This window comes from Diuraphis noxia, unplaced genomic scaffold (assembly GCF_037042655.1).
Source record: "Diuraphis noxia isolate RWA-SAM2 unplaced genomic scaffold, SU_Dnox_SAM2 contig0004, whole genome shotgun sequence".
NCBI lineage: Eukaryota > Metazoa > Arthropoda > Insecta > Hemiptera > Aphididae > Diuraphis > Diuraphis noxia.
Window position 1 is genome coordinate 70,148,136 of NW_028301714.1, and position 13,603 is coordinate 70,161,738.

Consider the following 13,603-nt stretch of genomic DNA (forward strand, 5'->3'; position numbering starts at 1 on the left):
GTCTCTATTAATATTATTATTCATTGAACACACCTTTCCCCACAATAATAGTACTATCACATTATCGGTCTGTGACCATTACTTTAATGGTTTTCCTATTAGTAAAATAGCGCGTTGTGATTAATACGAACAATAGTCATGTTATATAAGCACGGTCCCTCAACCCCTCTTCAACGTAGTGTCCGGTGGCTTAGCTCGGCAGCTGTGGTTACCTGCGCTGTCAGCGATACGGTCGCGTCCGCTGGTACATGCTGACAAGACATCTGAAGCCAGTAATATTGTAAATCCCCGCAAAAAGCGACACTGCACACGTCCCACTCTATCAACATTTCGACAACGGTAACCGGCAAGCCGACATCTCGACACTCTTTTCATGATCACTGACTTAAGTGCTCGTCCCACTGGTCAAGTCTGCCGATCCGTCTGTCAACTGTCAACGTCAAAAAACCACGCGGTCAACATTTTGGTGTTCCTGTTTTTTCGTCTTTCATTAATGTTCACCGACACCATAATGGGCTAAGTCGACTATCTGGGGCCGTGGAAGGCCCGGCGGCTAACATCCACAACCGTCTTCAACGTAATCGGTGCAGATGGGCCATGTCGATCACGAGTATAAGGTATAGACGGCACACGTGGCCAGCCTGCTCATTGCAGCCACCGGTTACCAACATCTCAAGCCACCAGCAGTCGTCAAGTATTATTTTCCCCCAACTTCCCCTTGTTTTTTCATTTTGATTATGTATCACCACTGTTTTTTTACACTCCGGTTCTCCTCAACGGTGTCCCGAGATAATTAAGTATTATTTTTCCCTTTTTTCATTTTGATTATGTATCACTACAACTTATTTCTACTTATCCTCCATTTCTCCTAATAGGTGCCCCGGTAACCGTCATGCGGAGCCGTGGGTCTTTTCCTTTAATACATAATATAAGAGTATAATGTGTCATACCGACGTATGATTATCATTCCGTGCCGGTAACCGCTTGTCGGAGCCGTAGCATTATTTCTTGTATTTTTCTCCATTACTTTCCTTATAACTTTGCCATGTGCTAAATTATTATATATTTTTTCCCTGTATTTTATGCACTTTGCCATGTGCTAAATTATTATATATTTTTTCCCTGTATTTTATGCACTTTGCCATGTGCCAAATTGTTATATATTTTTTCCCCTGTATTTTATGCACTTTGCCATGTGCCAAATATTATATATTTTCTGAATTGCAATTGCCATGTACCTAATGTTATATTATTTTATTCATGTTGTTTAAAACACAACATTTACTTATAACCGTGTAAAATATAACAATATGATTACCTTATATTCTGTCATATTTTTTTATTAATATTATTTTTTACTTTTTCCCCTTTTTAAATAAATCTTTGGGATTAATTTCCCACTGCGTGTATAAAAGCCTGCAAGTTCCACCGACTTGGCCTTCGGGTCAACACGCGGTGCGGCCTGCAGGTCACGATGTAAGTGTTCCCCTTACATTGTGGGTGGTATATAGGGCCTGAAAAACTCTATAATCTCACAAGTTATATCAATAGATTTATGAAATGCGATTCAACAAAACTTAAACAATCATCCCGCACTATTGTCCTATTTCAATGTCATTTCGCTCCCCGATCAAGTGTCAAAAACAATATTGAGCAATTAAATAATGTATTGAACAAGTTAAGTGGCTACTTCGTAGGTATATAATATTCATTATTATGTTCTCCGAAAACTCGAATGTTCTGTTATATTATAATAACCCATAAACGAGTCGTGTCTGCAGTTCATTCCCCGGAAAGGTCCTTGCTCCTGCACGCCTAACCAAGTCGTCTTATCCCGATCTCTCCTCTGCGCCTATTACTGCAGCAGTGCAGGTCTTTAATAAGTGTACGGGTCGCGACCCAATTTCTGGTCACGCGCGCTAGTTTTGAGTTTGGGTCGCGATGGGTCGGACTTCTACAATGACACCACCGCAGGTAATATATGCGTGCAAAGTCTACGTCGAGCAATAATTTGAACTTTTTTTTTTTGACTGGAAAAGTTTGAACACCGATATTAGGAAAGATGCACACCACCTACAGAGGCGTACGGGATGGCGGATCCGTACCCCGCCGAGACGTCTGCCGCCAGACGACCGATGATTTCGGGTGACGGACGGGGTCGTGGTGAGACCGCTGCGCCCGAGTGGCGGCTTGCGATGAGGAGCGGTGCGGAGGAGTGGGGCGCGACTCCGCCGCAGCATAGCAAACCGGCCGGGTTAATTTATTTCCCGGGCCGACCGCGCGCGCGGCTCAAATTGTGTGTCGTCCACGAATCGCGGCGGCCGACCGACCCCTATAAAACTGGATATACCGTAAGTCGGCGCTTAATTACGGCGGCGGCAAAACGAATGCCGCGCGCAGGGTGTCGTCGGAAACGCGCGCGCGGTGCGGTAAAACGTTCGCTGCCGCCCGAGCGCCTTTCTCCGACGATTTTGTTATAATATATAGTTCATTATATTGTGGCGCTCGCTTCTCGACCTTTGTGCCCGGAAACGGAAAGAGTTGACCGCGTAAACATGTATTTAGAGGTATATTTAATATTATATATAATATTTACATAGGTACGCACACGATGACGGGCTGCTATAATAAGGCTATATAATATGTATGGACTTGAGTTGGAATCTCATTCCCCCCCCCCCCCCCCCCGAACTTGAAAATATACTTATATCCTGCAAGTGCGCGGTCCGCCGATGGTTTCGTACTTTTAAGCGAATCGAATAGGTTAAACCTGCAGTGCTTGTATAATATATATATATATCTACACCTCGTCCGAGAGAGGATATAATGCGATTTATCGGGTCTCGTTCGAAAATAATCGAATTAACTGTAGACTCGCCGCCGCCGTGGCGTTTCCGCGTAAAACTCTCTCACCCCACCTAATAATCAAAAGCCCGTTTGTGCTTTGTACTGCACGATTTTGGCGGTGTGGGCGGTGCGGGTGGTGGTTTTCGGTTGGGGAGGATTCGCAGGGTTAGTCACCGCGCGGCACCCTGCCGTCGTCGACTGACAATTTCCCGACACTGCAGCAGGAGGAGGACAGCAGACAACGGTTTAGTCCGTTTTTGATCAAAGACTTCGGCGGCGTTTCATCCCTCCCACCGCACTCGTATATATTCTGACTTTTCCGTATTCGCCGCGTGACAAATTTTCAATTATTTTCCTCGTGCCGCCATTACCATCACAAACAACTTTTTGCCGAACATTTCAAAAAAAAAATATATATATATATAACATACTGTATACGAGATGAATCGTACACACATATTATTATTATTATTGCCAGCCGACTCCAAAACCGTCATATATTATACTGTCGTCGCGCGTCGGTGTCATAATAGTTTTGTTTGAGATTTAAACGCCCAAGTAGGCCTATGTCTGAAAACGGCAGACTGTATGGATGTTAGGTGTATTGAAAATTGATGTTACATATACTAAAACTGAGCATGCATAATCTAAAATAGCTAGATAATAATTTGTATATGTATATATATTTTTTTAAATTAAATATTCAACTAAAAAATGTTCGTCTAATTGTATACATAGAAATGTCCATTACAATAAATATACTTTTAGATTCTGAGCGGAGCGATGAATGTATTGATTTTACCATGATGTGTTTTTTTTTTTTTTTATTGTGTCTGTCATCACGTTTTGGGGCAGTAAAAATGCTTCGATTTTTGGCTTCAGTACCTCTTTCGATTAGAAAGTGTATCTAGTTGGTACTTTGGGGGGTCAAAAGTAAAAAATTCTTAATACTTTTCTAAATAATCGAGAAAAACAAACTAAAAATTAAGGGAAAAACGGGAAATTTTACGCACACTCATTTTTCGACAAAATCGATTTTGGTTTTTGATGTAACATTAAAATAAATGACCATAGATACATGAAATTTTCACCGAATGTTTATATAAGTATATTCTATCTATCATGCAATTTTCAAAAAATTTCGACTTAAGTTGAACTATTCATAGGCATTTGGAATTTTCGATCATTATTAGTTTTTTTTAAATTAATATCGATAAAAATTTATTTGTTAGGCAGAAAAGCTTGAAAATTTAATACAAGGCTCTTATTAACATATTTTTACAATAGCAGTTGAAAAATAAAATAAATTCATAGTCACAATTTATTTTTATAAGCATTCAAAGTTTCAATTTTGACAAAATACGTAAAAATCACAAATTATTTTAAGCTAGAAATTCATAAAAAAATTTATATTTAAATCTAAGATTTCAAAATTTAATACAAGATTCCTTACAAATTTTTCAATCTTTATCACAAATAAAAATTCCACCGGAAATTCAAATTAATTTTTATGAGCATATGAAATTTAAATTTTTACAACATTGGATTTTCACTTTTAGCGATTTCCTTATTTTGGCGTAACTTTAAAACAAATGACCGCAGATACTTGAAATTTTCACTGAATGTTTATATAGGCATTTTATATATTTGATAAAATTTTCAAAATATTTAGATTTGTTTTAAGCTGTTTACTGACATTTTAATTTTTCAACTTTTTTAGTTTTTTTTTTCTATAAATATCGATAAAAATGTATTTGTTCAGTAGAAAAGCTTGAAAATTTAATACAAGGCTTCTAACACATTGTAACAATAGCAGTTAAAAAATATTAAAAATTCGTAGGCACGATTTTTATTTATAAGCATTTAAAGTTAAAATGTTGACTAAATACGTAAAAATTACGGCAATGTTCAAATTATCTTAGATAGAAATTCATAAAAGTTTTCTTTTTAATTCTAAGATTTGAAAATTTAAAACAAGGCTCCTAACATATTTTTACAATAGCAGTTGCAAAATAAAAGGAATACATAGACTCAATTTTTTATTTATAAGCATATAAAGTTCAAATTTTGTCAACATATTATGTAAAAATCACGAAAATTCGTAAATTTTTTTATTCTAGAAATTCAATTTTCCTTTTATATCTACGATTTCAAAATTTAATACAAGGCTCATAATATATTTTTATAATAGTAATTGAAAAATAAAAGAAATATATAGTCACAATTTTTATTTATAAGCATTCAAAGTTCAAATTTTGACTAAATACGTAAAAATTACGGCAATGTTCAAATTATCTTAGATAGAAATTCATAAAAGTTTTCTTTTTAATTCTAAGATTTGAAAATTTAAAACAAGGCTCCTAACATATTTTTACAATAGCAGTTGCAAAATAAAAGGAATACATAGACTCAATTTTTTATTTATAAGCATATAAAGTTCAAATTTTGTCAACATATTATGTAAAAATCACGAAAATTCGTAAATTTTTTTATTCTAGAAATTCAATTTTCCTTTTATATCTACGATTTCAAAATTTAATACAAGGCTCATAATATATTTTTATAATAGTAATTGAAAAATAAAAGAAATATATAGTCACAATTTTTATTTATAAGCATTCAAAGTTCAAATTTTGACTAAATACGTAAAAATTACGGCAATGTTCAAATTATTTTATGCTAGAAATTCATAAAAATTTTTCCTTTTATATCTAAGAATTTTAAATTTTATATAAGGCTCCTAATATATTTTTACAATAGCAGGTGAAATATAAAAGAAATATATTGGCACAATATTTTTTTTTTACAAGCATTCAAAGTTTGAATTTTAACAACATATTTAGAAATCACGAAAATCACGAAAATTCGCAAATTATTTTAAACTAGAAATTATTAAACATTTTTCTTTTTAAATATAAGATTTGAAAATTTTTAATAATCTATAATATATCCTAGACAGATAAACCGTCTTCGCTCAAAATCGTTTTTCGTATACAATGATATAATATCATTGGATTCAAATTTAATTTCATCCATTACAGTAACCCACTTGTAACCTACTGTACAGCAGAGCGACATACACGACTTACCCGCCTTTTTTTTCATTTAAAATTGTAGGTACATATCACGTGTATATTATATGAGTTAGCTTATAATTTTAACTTTAATATAAAATAATCTGCTTGTGCGATGATTCGCTAATTCAAACAACTCTTGAAATTTAAAGGTTTTATTTTCGAGACGTTGTTTAAATTATTATTATTTCCGATAAATCTGAATATTATAGCAACTGAAATTGTGGAGAAAATTAGTATATATATTGAATTTAAAATTAAGTCTCAATAGTCTCATTATTATTCAATCAAATCATGTGTTCTTTAACGTCGAGCGTTGCTGATTTTTAAATAAATTATTCATAAGTTCAAAATGCCTTAAACTGACACATCTTGAATGTATATTTAAAATAAATTTTTGAACTCAATGTCTGCTTGTCTGTATTCTACAAACGATGATATATTTTCAATTTAACTATCCGTATAAATTCATTCTTAAATAACGAATAGGATTTTATCAATTTAAATTTATTTTGTTGACCAGTGTTTACCCTGATTTTTTCTAAATTTTTTTTCAAAAGACGGAAAAATTATAAATATTGAAATCTTATTTATAATTATAGTGCTTTTTTATATTTTTGATATATATAATATATAATATATTATATGTTAAAATCAGTGTTAATAATTTTATTTTAAAATTTGATGTAGAATACATTTTTTAATTGTATGTATAGTTTCTAGAAAATTATCACATAGTCAAAGTTTTTTTCTTTTTTATTATTATTAAAGAAAGTTTTACTGACGCAAGTCATCTTAGCTTATTGTTGATTAAATTAAATTTTTTTTTTATATTTGGACAATATATAACAATTAGAATGATATTACTAATAAGTTATCGGCTACGTTTCAGTATTTATTTACAACTCGGAGACATAGAGAAAATTACTTAAAAAATAAATGAATGAATAGTTATTATAAAATAAGGCCATATGGACGTCCGCACGCTAGAGTCGGCGTACAGAAAGTGAGTCGCTTATTCTATAATTTCGCACTGTGAGCAGAATTGATGTGGTCGAAGAAGTTTATGGCTACCTAATCATTTTATGTACTCAGTTACTGTGGGTAACTGAAAGTGTTTGTGATGTGCATCATTACGTACAACCCATGGAACATTGGATACGTTTCTCAGAACTTTTGATTGGAAAATGTGTATTTTGTGTATGTGGGTCTTAGCACAATTTCCCCACACAGGGGCTGCTTATAGAAGCAACGGTCGTAAGATTTGCTTGTATAGCATAAGAGGGCATATCCAGCTTAGTGCAGTTTGTCGATTAATCAATGGGTATAGAACTTTTAGTCTTTGGTAGCCTTATTGTTGGAGCTTGGAGGTGATATGTGGATTCCATGTTAGTTTTCTGTCTAAAATTGCACCGAGTTATTTCATATTAGCTATCCAAGGAATACTATTACTGTACAGTCTTAAGTTACCAGCGGTTTTGGGGTGACGGTTAGTGAAGAGTACCGCTCTACTTTTTTGAGACTTTAATGTTATTTTACATTTTTGAATTTCGTTCAGGTGAGTCTGAATATTTTGGGTAATTGTTTCGGCATCTTTAGAGCTTGAATATATAGTGTTATCATCAGCGTATAGTGGTACCTCAGTATTATTCGTTTTAGGGAAGTCGGAAACGTATAAGTTAAAAGTAAAGGTGATATTTATCAACCTTTCAAAGTTATTTGGATTGGATCTTGATTTTGGTGATTTATGAGATCGGCAGTATTGGCTAAGGTTTTGGTATTTTTTTGATCGTTTAAACTGCTCGATTGCGTTATGTGATTAGGAGCGTTCCTGAAACGTTTGGAGGTATTTTTAATTTTTATTTGCTTATATATTTTACATCGTGGTAATTTACAAGGTGATTTTCATTGCAATTGACGCAAATCGGTGGGGTGTTTATATCCTTGGTGCATTCAGAATAATGTTAGTTTTCTAGGCATTTAACGCATCTAGGGGGAAGATTACAAAAAATTGTTGTGTGTTGGAAGCGTTGACAATTTTTGCATTGTGGCATGGACGAATCACTTTTGCGACTTTCGACTGCAATAACGCAGTGGAGGAGGCGATCAAATACAAAAATTTTTTTTTTTCTGATTTGTCTAGTAGGTTATCAACAATTGGGATAGGTGATATATGACGGTTTTGGAGACGAATGATCGATGTGACATTGAATTTTAGTTCGGCGAGGGCTTGAAATATTGTTTCTTCAGGAATAAAAGTTGTAATGTTTCTGATTATTACTGATATATAGGTTTCTTTGTTCGGGAAGTTGATATGTGATGTGGTATTTAATTTTAATATCAGATAGGTATTTTGTGATTGTACGATAGTCGTCAACAGTTGATAAATTCAATTTAAAAATAAATTTATATTATTTATGTTAAAATTGTCCACTATCATAGGACAGATCTTATATAGGAACATATTATAATCTTCGATATCATATATATACAGTGGAAGAATTGTTTGTATTATTTCGAGATCCATTTCAGCTTCTTCGAGGTTATCACAATTTTGAACTTCATAATTTGCGAGTGCGGTGAATCTATTCTTGTTGGTTAGCCGCGGAGAGAGGGCCTTGCTACTAGTACGTTTATGGCCTGAATGTTGGGAAATATTGGTCATGTTTGCATCATACACTGAACTTTGATTTATATCTTTGATCTTTATAAGTGTTGACACTTCCTGTTATACGATGAATGCCGCATGAAGATTGCATAGTATAATAAAGTAATTATTAGTTTTTTTTTATTTCTAAGTACCTAGTTTAATAACGTCAATCGGTTTTAACATACAGAAGTTATTTATTAAAAAATATGTTTTATGATTGGTAAAATTGATAATGCACCTAATTGAAGTCTTATAAAAACATAATGATTTTGTTCATTGGCTCTGTATTAAAAATTAAGAATTCTAATTATACCCATGGACTTAATTTTTCTTAAAACACCATCGATCATAATTTTGATAACCCACCTGTCATATTATGCATTGAACCTAGGTGATCCATTTCAACCGAAACTATAAGTTCTATATATGCCTTAAACTTTTTTTTTGGTCTAAATTCAGCATTAATCATGTAATTATGCTTTTCGATTATACATTATATATGGGTGTCAACGTATTGGTCACACTTACAGCTCTGAATTCTTTATATTTATTTAGAATTATTACATCGACCGTGTAATTAGTAGATAATATAAACTATATCTTTCAATAATTGTTGATAATATTATAAAACATAGCTTATATAATATTATTTAAAATATTGTATCTTCGAGGTAAATTCTACGTTTTTCGTTTATTAAATGAACATAGTTGTAGTAAAAAAAAAATAACCATTTTAGATATTATGTGTTTGAATACTCAAACAGCCCAATAACTTTATGCGGTGTGAATAATATTTGAATAAATAATCAAGTAAATAATACTTCGAGCACATCTAACAGTAGTTCTGATACCGGAATAAATATTTTCTAAAATCGTGAATGACAGTAGGCAAGATAGAAAAAAAAAATAATAATAATCTTAACGAAATGTCGAGTTTTGTTAATACACAAAAATTATGTTTTACTTAACGATTTATCGTTGCCTATACTTAGATTATGTGTTTGTTTACCCGACAGATATTGTATAAATTTATCGTTACTCGTATAATATATAGGTAACTGATATTAAAATTAGAGAATATAAATGCACTTTGACGGGAGAGTTGAAAAATAATAATGTGACATTAATGGAATGCAACAATTTAACGAAAACAATCTTTATCTTAATCTTTATATATAAATTATTAAAACTAATTCGTGTCATTATTTTTTTACACGGTTAACACTTTAAATAACGCTTTCCTCCACGTTATTATTGCTCCTTATCTAATATCCAATATTATCTTTGTGTACAAGATAAATTTTATTACCATTTTGTACACCCAGTTAACCGTTCAAGTATGAACCGTCGCGACGCGTCGTGTCGTACTTAATATTATCTATAAAGGTGTGTGTGACATTTTATATGCATTCTCCTCACTCGTGTTTAGCGTTGTATGCTTAAAGGTAAACTAATTTCATCTATCATTCATTTACAGTTTTACATAATAATTGTTCAGTTATTTTGTGTTACACATTTCCGTGTTTTTCACAAATCGATGTGTGCCTACAGCCTAAATGAAATAGTATTATACGTAACACTAAAGTAGATAATATTTCAAATCGATTAACTGTGTTTGTACGATTTTTATATTAAACAGTTATATTATTATTGAAATTGTTTATAAAAATTCCACACGAATAATAATTAACACATATTTCCAATTCCTGCTTACTTTATAATATAACGTGAACCGGATTATTTGTAATATTCAATTTCAGACGATTATTTTGTAGTAATTCATTTTTACGTAGAAAATTTGTTGTGTATTTGTTTTTATTGTCATGGATAACCATAATGATTTTAATTTAATTTTCTAGTTGGTTTGATAAGTTGGTAAATTATTTCTGATCTTTCAGAGCAGTAATATATTGCCTTGATGAAAATGTGCATAGTACATACATACATATAGTTTTATCTACAAAGTAACGTATTAATTATTAATGCAACTAATTAATGCCTTAAAACAATCTTTATCTGTTAATTAGTAATTATTTTTAATTGGCTATTTAGTTTCATTATTTACCTACCTGTTTATGTAAATTTACATTATTAATTTTTTAAATATTGAACACCTCGTTGTTTCCTTAAATAAGTAGCTGATGGTTCAAAGTACCTAAATAGATTTTATTTTATAAAAAAATTCTCAATGTGTTTCATATGACTCATTAAGTTAAATTTTAAATTTTAATAATATTTATTTGAACATTCTTTATATTAAATGCTGTAGGTAGACGATGAGATGCATTATCTTGAAAATTAATTTTCAGAACAGTGTTTTCGAGTTTTATTTTTAAATTTTTCTAAGATTTAAACGTCAGTTTTTTTTTTAATCTTTTGCTATTGTCTGATTTCTTATGTGGCGTCAATCTTTCCTGGTCATTCTATACGCATACTATTATTTACAATGTGGTTGCCTCTTTTTGTAAACAGTTAAATATACTTATGTTATTATGATATCGCACCAAGATATCTGCATGACGATCGTCAATTTGTTGTACTGATTCTTTTGGAAATTCGATCTGTTACAATCATTGAACTCTATTCAGTAATGTATAATATAACAATATAATATTTAGTCTTAATATTATGTAATATTAGTATAGTATTGTTAGGCCGTCGGTGATTTTTATTATGTGGCTTTAGTAAAAATTGAAATGTGTGATCGTCGCAGAAGTTTTGATTTTCCTTTGTCTTCCATCATTATCTCGTGCAAAATGTGAAATGGGTAAAATCGTGTAGTTATTTACATATTGAATTTGTGTACTCAACCTTGGTGTTTAGCCAGGACATATTGGCAGTCATTCAGTATATATTATAATTTTTGTTGTTAATCTAAATAAATTTATTTATTTTTAAACTGTAGCTTAATTTGTTAATTGAATTTCGTAGCCATGCTAATAATATTAATGAATAATTCTCAACATTTATGGTTGTAAACGCGTGTAAAATAAGTTTATTTTGTTTTCTATTTATTTTGTACCATCGCGTTACACCAAAGAGTGGCTGATTTGTCAATATTGTGTTTTGACATTATCAACCTACGATCTACGTTTGAAAATAAATACATATGTTATTCTTGGGTGCACAAGTCACGATTCATACGTGTTTCGGTTTTCCAAAAATAATTCTGGCCCATATATTATTTTAAAATAATATATTATGTATAGTTGTGTTCGTCTGAATTCGATAAAAAAAAGCGATTTATAGATTTGCTGTTGGTTGACGCCCTCATAAAAAATATAATATAATAATAATAGTTAAAGATTTTTAGATTTTCTTGAGTCAAATACGAGTAGCTCGTGTACATACATATTCAAATTTTTTACTCCTCACAATTTTAAATTTAAATCTTTTATATAGCTTTTTCAATAAACCTTCAGTGAGTGCCCACATTTATTTAATACTCGATCATCTTATCTTTTTGTACCTACTTTGAAATGTTTGATTTACTTTTCAATTTATAGCAAATCAAGTATTACTCATATTTCTGTAGCGTTGTGGATACTTCTTCCCGGCGTAACTTTATAGATTGCTTATGTGTTTTACCTACACACGTACTACGAGTTTCATTTGGACGTATTTCAGTTGTACTTATTATGGCATGCTGTCATAATCGATAAAGAAGATTACGAGAGTACACAAAATCAAAAATGTGTTTCAATCTTTCCAATGTTCGATGCGTATTACGCTACTTAGGGATCAACATCGATCGATGACTAAATTTGGTTACCTCATATTAAATATAATGTATGACCACTTTATAACTGTGGATTACGCTTTCTTCGTTGAATCTTACCTAAAAAAAAAATTGTAAAGTACCTACCAAGCTAAAGCGTTACCAACTGTTTTCAATTATTCCAATCCATATCCAATGGTTTCATCGCAAAAGTTCCGTTCTACATCTTCAACATAATACAAATGTAATAATAATCTTTGTCATTAAATTATCAGAGCTCCGTTAAAAGCTGTCCGCTCACAAAAAGTTATTGATTTTGAAAAAAATCGCAAGGGAGATGCAAAGTATAAAAAATAATGCAAGTACCTGGATATTTAAATGTCTTATCGATTTGGATATAATTAGAAAAGGGGTACGTACTCATAAATATTTAATATGAAGAATAGGGACTCCGTCACCCTGCGCCCACCCTGTGCTAGAACTATTATCAACAGGCTAACTCACCATCCCAACTATCGCCTCTTATCACCCATCTATCATCTGAAACTATTCCAGGGAATCCCAAAAGAAAGGTACATTGGCAATAGTGTGGTGACTGATGGAAAAATAAATCACTCAATTAGTAATAACACGTCTAATTTGCTTCATTTTATAATTATAATTATAATTATTATTAGGTACTAATATTTTATGATGTAGTACCTCCACTTAACAGGCATATACATTTTTGTAAATTGTTCAGCTCTATAACAAAACATTTTAGTAAAGAAATTTGTTTTAAAATAATATTACCTACGTCCAATCATTGTTATCTTGGACTATCAAATTCGCTACTTAATTATGCGAATTAAATACACGTAACATCCGTAAATGTATACTTTTGTTACTTATATGTTTATATCGATAGCAACTATTTATTTTAATAATGATTTATTAATATTTTTACGTCAAATATCATTTAGTTTTTGTCGTGAATTAATGTGTGTAGCATGTTTATATATTTGATTTTTTTTTTATTATTATTATTTAAAAGGTTTGGTTAAAGCATTGCGTTATAATAATACTCAAATACCTAAATTAAATTGAAATTCTGTGAACTTGAGGCAAATAAATGGGAGAAAAATAACCACTGAACTTCGCATTACATATTTCTGACATTGATTTTTGGTTTTTTTATTTTTATTTTTTCTCTTCACCCCATCTTAATCAAGTCACCCGCCGGAAAACAATAGCAAAAAAAAAAAAAAAAATTAGTCCATACTAATTAAAATGGAATGTCGAGAGTCGCAGAAAACATCCAGTTAGTATTCTGCC

At 31.5% G+C, this 13,603-nt stretch overlaps 1 protein-coding gene across 7 annotated transcripts in view; it reads left to right on the forward strand.

The window, feature by feature from the left end:
* Positions 1-13,603, forward strand: part of rg (A kinase anchor protein rugose) — a 268,765-nt gene that overhangs the window by 85,535 nt on the left and 169,627 nt on the right. Inside the window, exon 1 of one of the 7 annotated variants that reach the window (XM_089227919.1) lies at positions 9,915-10,016. The exons of the other annotated variants lie outside the window; for them this stretch is intronic. The gene's annotated coding sequence lies outside the window, so the exon portion shown is untranslated. Of the gene's footprint in view, positions 1-9,914; positions 10,017-13,603 lie in introns of those variants that run through there. 7 annotated transcript variants of the gene reach the window in all.